Source organism: Dama dama, chromosome 19 (genome assembly GCF_033118175.1).
Source record: "Dama dama isolate Ldn47 chromosome 19, ASM3311817v1, whole genome shotgun sequence".
Lineage (NCBI taxonomy): Eukaryota > Metazoa > Chordata > Mammalia > Artiodactyla > Cervidae > Dama > Dama dama.
Genome location: NC_083699.1, coordinates 6,092,350 through 6,101,893, shown reverse-complemented (window position 1 = coordinate 6,101,893; position 9,544 = coordinate 6,092,350). Strand labels below are relative to the sequence as shown.

The 9,544-nt window shown below is 36.7% G+C and overlaps 1 pseudogene; it reads left to right on the top strand.

The window, feature by feature from the left end:
- The first annotated feature begins 968 nt into the window (after positions 1-968).
- On the top strand, positions 969-1,259 carry LOC133074334 (U2 spliceosomal RNA; annotated as a pseudogene).
- Positions 1,260-9,544: the final 8,285 nt, after the last annotated feature.

Sequence of the window (9,544 nt, the reverse complement as noted above, 5' to 3'; positions counted from 1 at the left end):
CCCGAAGGAGCTGAAAATGTCCATCCAGACTAACACCTGCACACAGATGTCTATAACAGCTTTTTGCATGACTGCCAAAATTTAGAAGCAGCCAAGATGTCCTTAAGAAGGTGAATGATTAAATAAACTGTGGTCCATCCAGACAACGAAATGCAGGCATATTTCAGAGATATGACGGATTTGATCTCAGACTATCACAATAATAAAGTAAGTACTGCGGCAGAGTCACAAACCATAACACACAAGTTATATTTATACTCTACTGTCTATTAAGTGTCCAATAGCATTATGTGAAAAGGCTACACACTGTGTGATTCCAGCTATTCTGGAAAAGGCAATGTGCTTGGTACTATGTACTATTGTACCATGGAGATAGTACAAAGATGGGTAGTAAGTAGGGCTGGAGTGGGGAAAAGGATAAATGGGTAGAGCAGAGAGGGTTTTTAGGGCCGTGAACATACTTCGTTTGAGATCCCAACAGCTAGTATATGTCATTACACATTTGTTAAAACCCATAGAACTCATAGATTGTAGAACACCAAGAGTGTTCTACACCAAGAGTATCACACCAAGAGTGAAGCCTAAGGTAAATTATAAACTTTGGGCAATTATGATATAACATGATTCATCAATTAGAACTGAAGTGATTTAGCACATGCATGTGTGGGGTAAGGTATGTATGGAAAATCTCTGTACCATCTACTTGATTTTGTTGTAAACTTAAAACTTCTCTAAAAAATAATTAAATGAAACAAGAAAAAAAGAGATAAAAGAAGAGAGGGGATCATTGACTTCTTGAAAGACAACATCTTTATTAAAAATTTAAAACTCCATATTCATCCAAAAGATGAGCCATGCCTAGTTATGAAATAACTGAAATGCTTTCAGATGTTTTGCTTTTTAAAAACAATCTATGAATTTCTTGCTATGGTTGCACAACTTGAGCAAACATTCAAATATTTTAGTTTATCGCTTCTTGGCCTTTTGGCTAAGATCAAGTGTAGTATCTGTTCTTATCAGTTTAATATCTGATAAACTCTGGGGATTGGTGATGGACAGGCGTGCTGCAGTCCATGGGGTCACAAAGAGTCAGTCACGACTGAGTGAATGAACTGAATTGAGCTGAACTGAATGTCCTCTATTGAGAACAACATATTAAGTGGATTTTTGGAGCAGGAAGTTGGAATAGAGGCTTGCTCAGACAAATACTTTACTGTGTAGACTCTTCTTGGTCCACTGGAGAATTCTGGTGGTAGACTGCTAGCTAAAAGTGAAAGTGTTAGTTGCTCAATCATGCCCAACTCTTTATGACCCCGTGGACTGTAGCCCACCAGGCTCCTCTGTCCATGGAATTCTCCAGGCAAGAATAGTGGAGTGGGTTGCCATGCCCTTCTTCAGGAAATCTTCCCAACCCAGGGATCGAACCCAAGGCTCCTGCATTGCAGGCAGATTCTTTACCGCCTGAGTCACGTGGGAAGAGCCTTAGCTAGCTAGTGAAGTGCAAGTCGCTCAGTTATTTCCAGCCCTTTGTGACCCCATGGACTATATGGTCCATGGAATTCTCTAGGCCAGAATACTGGGGTTGGTAGCCTTTCCCTTCTCCAGGGGATCTTCCCAACCCAGGGATTGAACCCAGGTCTACCACATTGCAGGCGGCTCTTTACCAGCTAAGCCACAAGGGAAGCTAGCTGAGCACCTTGCTAAAATCCCCAGAGGTCAATGGACTTCAAACATGATTATTATCCCATCAGTAACAGAAAATAGCTTTTTACATCTTCCTTTAAACAGGTAGACTACTATAATCATAGTTCTGAAATGCTTTATTGTCTCATTAAATTAACAGTTTCCCACAGACTTTCGGTCTCTGGTTTTGGGGTTGAGATGGTAGGGGAAGAGCATTTAAAAGTCCTTTGCTCCTCTTGTTGAAAACAGAAACTTTTATTTGTACCTATTTATTTTTATTTTTAGCAAGCAACCCTTTATTTCTCCCTTGTTGGCTTTCTATGGCAACATCTAAGTAAGAATAAATTGGAGTTAACCTGTTTTCTTTTAATCAAAAGTAAATCTGATATCTTAGAATATAGATGGATATACCCCAATGAGTATTTCATGAGTATTTGGAGTCTTTCCTATCAAAAGACATCTTATTAACAGTCTATTTTTCTTATGTTTGTGATGAGACAGTATGCTGTATTGAGTTGACTTAAACAATGTAGTCAGAAAAGCTGTCCTCAAATCTTACTGTTAGTAATATTTTAATAGAGAACTTGAGGAATCATAAAAAAAAATGTATGTTAATAATTCTGCTTTGCTTCCTTGGAGAAACACTATTTTTTATAAAACTGAGAGCCCAATTAATGAATTTTTTTCATTCCTATTACATTTTATAGAAGGAAAATCAGAGAGTTTGGGGTTTTAAATAACAATTGTATGGTGTTTGTGAAGTTGAAAATTTTTCTGCATGCTCAGATCTCCTGTCTGATAAGTCTAGACAATTTTAATGAAACTCGTTTATTTAAACTACAGATCACATTGTGACGTGAAAATGATGGCAAATATTTCCCAGAAAAGCCAAAAATGAGTATTTATGAATATTTGTTCTTCTTGTAAACCACTAATTGTCAGCAGAAGGAATGCATCAAAGAGCTCTGATATAACCATTTTATGTAGATTTTGCATGGTATATTAAAACTTTAGAATTTGATAAATTTGGAAGATAGGAAAATAAAATCCCAGATGAAAACAAACACATGCAAAAATGCACATTTTCTAAATGATGAATAATAATATAGCTAAGACTCATGGACTTCGAGGGTTATTTATCAGCCTGTACTCAAGCATGGTGCAAGAGGAAAGTACTTATGCAGCACGTAAGCCAGCCTCTGACCAGCTCTGGCACCTAAACAGGAGGATTTTTGGAGCCACGAATGTCTTCTGCACAGATAGGGTTTTATTAGTGCCAGGGGCATGTCTTTTTCTACTTACATTTCCTGGAAAATAAGTACATATTTTGTAACCAGCCTATGAATAATGAAATACCTTCTCATGAATGGTGGACTTCAGAGAGCTCAGGATTCCAACCTGGGTAAACAAGGATATATTTGTATGCCGGTCTAAGGTTTATGTGTGTCTACGCTGCGTTCCACAAACCACCTCACAAAAAGGTTTCTGAATCCTCTTCTGACTCCCTCTTCCCACATTTCATGAAGGAATGTGTGTATGGAAGAGGGATGGCTCTTCACAGAAGGATTCTAGTCAAGTGTTTCTGTCTCGAAGTCAACCACAGGCTACTTTAGAAAGTAGAGCAATTTGGAACATTCTTTTGGAAAACTGGTAGCATTCTACTGAAAGATGGAAGAGAATAAGTGCTCTTAGTTCTTTGGAAAGATTTTAGAGGCTTCTTACTAATGGACAGGGTCAAAGACTTCGATGATTCTGAACTAGGATGAGAAAGAAGATTACTATGTTCTGAAAAGGAAGGAAGTAGAGGTAGAAATGAGTTGTGTTTATGATGTGTGGTCTGACCTCCCGATGTCTATGCTCCTTGTTTTATTGAGCATCTAATTTTTTGATTCCTTCAGACATGTGCTTAGTGAAATGTTCAAACCACCCCCATACCAATTTTCCCTCCCATACTACACCTCTCCCCACACACATACATAACTCAGATGGATAAAAGTCCCTCAGGGTTCCTTTCTTGAAGACAGAAGGTACAGTTGGTCTGCAGATCGTCAGTGAGATGACTCTGGCATCTCTCAATTATAGCCTCAATGGATTCCTTTGACTTCTCAGAGATTGGATGAGATGGAAACTATAGAGATAACTGTAACTAAAGAATCAACTTTTAAATTTCAGTTTTTGCTTAAAGAATTATACAAAAATAATCATGATTCATGTGTTGCTTAACATCTAGAAATTTAGATAGATACTGGCAACATTTACTACCCACTTGATTTTTTATTTTTCAAGCAGATTTGGGCTTTATTTTTCTCTCAGGTAATTCACTTACAATTTGATATGTCAGCAGGTGGCTATGGTGCCCGATCAAGGCATTCTTATCTGAAACGAGTGTAAATCATGCAAATAAAAACCCTAACTCAAAGATAAGAGGATATTCCCTATTCAAATATACAACTGTTCAAAGAGCAAAGAGATTTTTCTCTCTAAGAAAGTATAATGTGGTGTCTTTGATGTGTAACTTGACTAGTATCAATGTTCATTACTATAAAATCATTTTTATTTATTCATTAATTTTGAAATGATACTAATCTCTATACTCTCTGAAATATTTCAAAAATAGTAGTGAATTGTAACTTGTGTTTGTACTAATAGTGGCACCACTATAGGTGTTAAACAGAAATAACAGCTGTGCTTTTTTCTGAAATGAGTCTTAAATTTTGCAAGTCTTTGTTATGCAAGAGTCTCAGAGATACATCCATTGCATAAAATATGACCACCCTGTAATTAAGTGATCATTGTGAAATATTCCATCAAAACATACAAAGAAGAAAGTAAAAATCATCCATAAGCCTAACACTAAGAAATACACTTATGATCTTTAAAAAAAAATTTAATACATATAATTGCTGAAATGTTTAAGCAGAGTATTACTTATATATTTCTTATGATACAAAATTAAAGTCAGGTTAGAAGAAACACAACATCAGTTAAGTACCTCAATTACTTAAATACTACTGCTCCGTAACTATTGCTTACTTGAATCTATATCTACCCCCATTACTACCGTTAGATTTGAAGAAAACACAACTCCTGCATGCCTTCTGCCATATGATGGTGCTCCTAGATCCCTTCACTCTTCTAAATATCAAAGTCCTTGACTCTACTTCCAAAATACACCTCAAATTCTCTCACAGTCCTTCATTTTTGCTGCCACTGCCCTTGTCGAACTCTCCATCATCTTGTACTTAGTTTAATGTTAAAGTCTCCCCACTAGTCTCCTTGCTTCAACTTCTGCCCCTTTGGGACTTCCCAGGTGGGCCAGTGTTTAAGACTCCCTGCTTCCACTGCAGGGGTTGGCTGATTGATCCCTGGCTGGGGAACTAAGATCCTGTGTGCTGGTGGTATGACCAAAAAAATAAATAAAATAATATTGCCTCTCCATTCAACAGTCAAAAATGGCTGATAATAAATGACTGGGTTTGTTTGTTTAATCATTCATGAATTTGCACCTACTTCAAGGCTAGTAGTTTCCTAGGCACTGGGGGTAAATCAGTGAACAAAATGAAGTTCCTTTTTTCATGCCACAACTGATAGGTTCTTGAATTCCTATGCTTTCTTGGGCTCCATGTTCTTGCTCAGGGCACTCACTCTGCCTGGAAGGACTTTTTCTGAGTCACATCCTTGCTTGGATTACTTGCACCAGTGTTTCTTCAAGATTAACGAAAATGGTAACCTCTTTGAGGAATACTTCTGTGTCTCGCACCCTACCAGGCTACGTTAATGCAAATATTTGTGCTTTTTAACATTTTCTATGCATTCCTGTCTCTCAGCACTTGCACTGTATCATCATAGTTAATTACCTCTCTGTCTTCCTGCATTAGACTGTGAAATCTTCCTAAGAGGGGGACTCTGTGTTTCCACTCTTGTTTATTAGATCATAACATGACCCATGACCTAACTGCATTATTGAAAGGCTGTTGAGACAAAACATTTAGACAGTTTAATTTCAACATCACACAGATATGAGGCAGCAAAAAAAAAAAAAAAAAAATCTAATGAAGAGTCTCAGGTTCAGAGGTCCATTCTGGGCTTTTTCTTTGATATTTTCTGGACAAGCTTTAGAATCTGGCTGATTCTGAATGCCTCTAATTAAGGTAGGGATCACATAAGCAGAAAACAAAGACAGCCAATGTGTATGCTCAATTGCTCAGTCATGTCTGACTCTGCAATCCTATGGACTGTAGCCCACACCAGGCTCTTCTGTCAATGGGATTTCCCAGGTGAGCATACTGCAGCGGGTTGCCATATCCTTCTGCAGGGTACCTTCCTGACCCAGTGATCGAACTTGTGTCTCATGTTTCCTGCATTGGCAGGCAGGTTGTTTACCACTAGCGGAAGACAGCCAATATCAAACCCATTTTTACCCTTCCTGCTGGGTGATTCTCTGCAAATTGTGTAAGTGTGAGATACACTTTTCTCATTTACATCTCAATAATTAATATGGAGGTCATGAAATATCTAGTTGGTTTTCTTCCAGGCAAATGAAAATGTTCATGCTAATAGTGAGATATCCATGCAATGTGAGCTTTTATTTCAGTCACTGGTAATTTTCTGACTGTTCTTGAAGTCTGGATCTATCTTTTAGGTCTATTCATCTCCATCCTCTTATTTTTCCAGGCACAGGAATGTGGTAGGGTGTGTTAGACAGTGGTTTACAGTCAAACATAATTGGTCAGATCTCTCAGAGAATATGTTTTTCTGAGATTCTGTCTGCGGAAAGAACATTGAATCCACATGTGTTGTTTTCTCTTGTTGCCATTGACATCCAGAAGTCAACAGCTGGTCTGTTTTTAGCTTTTTAAAAACTTTTCTTTCTTTTTGTTTTAATGTGGCTTTCCTATTTTTCTAAACTTACCCCAGATGCCAAGATTGCTTCAATTCTAGCCTTTTCTCCAGGGCTTTACTTTGTATGGACAATGGGGTCAGAGCATGATTGTTATCACTTTCCTCTGTAAAGTGAAGCTGATAATCCTTATGTTTTCTTAGGCTTATCTAAAGACGAATTGGCTGTTTAAAACTGTTTTAAAGTTGAATTTTATGCTTTTCTAATTGAAGGAGTATTTTTAAAAATAATTGAAAAAAATTGACTTTATACACCAGAACAAAAACATATTCTTCTTCTTGGCTCAGGATTCATTGGCTTGATTTTGCAAAGGCCAAAGACTCATTTTGTTAGTGTTGAATTTATTCATCTTCTTAATCTTGGCTCAGAATATGTAATCTTTGTGTGGGGACTGGAGATTGGAGTCTTAAGGATACACCTTCGTGTTTTAACAGGAAGGAAAAAAGATTCATATTAAAACTTGCCTTAGATTTAATAGTGATCACTCTCCAGAAGAACATAACTCTATGTTTAGAGGGAAAAAAATGACTAGAGGCTCTCACCAGCCCAAGTTTCAATTCTAAAAGAACAAAAATACTCAATTTAACCTGAACCCATGTGAATTTCTTGAATCTCAGCCGAGCTTCTTTTACAACTGGAAAGTACTGGGACCACCCCGAAAAAACAGACGATGATTTTGCCTTAAAAAATCATTAAATAAATATTGATTTCTCAGGAGAAAAGCTCAAGCCACAGACATCCACACCCAATAATTAGCTAATTGACTCTAAATGTCAAAGATGAATAGAAAAAAATATTTAAAAAGAAACTACAACCTTTATTTGTGGTTTAACAGGTATATGAAATACTATAACCAAATTTCTGTTGTCTAGAGTTGGATTGCCAAATGCTTATTTGGTTTTAAATATTTAACAGATTTTTAAAGTTAAAATGTTTTAATATAAACTGCTGGTTAAATAATTTTCCTAATGTTCTTATTTCCTTTTTCCTGTGACTAACGATTGAGAAAGCATAGTTATTTTTGCTTGAAAATTATCTGAAACTATTTAACTTACTTCAAAAATGAGCATAAATATTGAGGGCCATTTGTACTTTTTACTTATTGCCTTCCATTCAGATCATTTACTATAAAGTATAAATGGGAATATAAGGTGGTCCTCGGAGTGTTTATACTTTAAGTCAATGTGTTATCTTTCCAAATGTTTTATTGTTAGTACATCTACTAATTATTCTCTGTATACACTTTCTAATTTGATACATATTCCAGGATTTTCTTCTAGGAAGCTGATCTGTATATGTAGTATTATGAAATTGATTATTGATATATAAATTCATTATCTTGGGCACATCATAAGAGTTGTGTATTGACTGATTGCTTCAATTCATAAATTTCACATTTGGGGAAGACAGAGTCATGGTAAAATATGGTCTGATAATTATGAGAGTTTTTCTCAGAAAATTAAAAGTAGAATGCTGTCCAAAGATTGTTTAAAAACACACAGTTTTCCTGAAGTCCTCTTTGCTCCCTAATTATGAAGGACCCTGAAGTGACTTCGAGGTTGGTTATCCACCTAAAAGATCAAGTGGCAAGGATTGTCACTACAGGTTCTTACATTATTTAACCCATAGGAAGTTTCCTTTTTAAGCAAACTCTACTCAGAATTTGGGCAGATATCAGACTACAGTTTTCCAAGCCATGTTCTTCCTTTAAAAATATAGCCATACAATTCTTATCCCTGTGCTTTCATGAAAGTGACAGGATTCCTATTGCAAACAATGAAAGATGTACAGAGTTATGATTTGAGAAAGATAAACAGACCCTCTTTGCTATTATGTCCTAACAAGGCTTCTGTTATACATTACTAATTACTCTGGAAGTAACTCCAGAATGTTTAATACTTTTTCAAGTGATTTTAAGAAATTTTCCTCACTTTCAGAGCTTATTGATTTTTTTCTTAAAGCTTTGAGTTTGGCATTAAAAATCAAAGCCTGTCAGTTGATGCTGAAGATAATCATTGAAAATTACAGCATTTAAATTGGTGACACTGCTGGTGCAGAAATAAACACAGTCCTGACCTACCCAGTGCTCTTGTATCTTCTTTGTTTTACCAGTACAGATTCTTACTAGCAAATCTGAATTAGCTACTCCAATTGCCTTTCCAGGATATGGTCTCTTTCCTCTTAGCTGGTAAGAAATTTTTAAAATACTTCCTTTGTCTCAATCAGAGTATGAGTGATGAAATTTAAAAACAAACAAACAAAAAACACCTTAGATTTCTTTCTTGTCTGTCTGCACAAACCTCCTTTCAACTTCATGATTGTTTCTTCTAACTGGATCTGGTTTACCAGGACACAGGACTAAGCCACCCACCCTCTTGATACACTCAGGTTTGAGTTAGAGGCTGTCACAGCAGGAAGAGATCTTAAGATTGTTTAGTTCAACTCTCTCATTTATAAGATGATGAAACAGAACCAGAGATGTGAAGGGACTTGTTCAAGGTCCTGCAGCCAGATAGTGGTAGGCTTGGTTTAGATTTTGGAGGTGGAGTGGGGCATTCTTCATTATACATTCATTGGGTTATGCACCTCCTCTTCTTTATAATTTTAATTGTTTATTATGTAGATGTTGTTGAAAAATGGTCAAGTACCCCTTGCCTCTTCACTGAACGATATGAACGGAATTTGCTCTGGGTATCTGACAGGCTGATATCTTCGGTGGTGTTGGTTGCCTGTCATGTGTACCCCTTTCCTTCCTGGGTAAGGAAGGAATGGGGTAAGGGATTACCCATTACTCTTGATGTCCACAGAAGTAATAAGTGGCAGGTGCCTGCTATGACAGCTTTTGTAGCAGCCAGAATAAAGGATCATAACCTTAATATTGCCAGACAGTCTCAACCAATAAACCTACACTAGGGCAAGTGATGTGAAGATACAGGGACGAAGATTTGTCCTGGTGTAGGC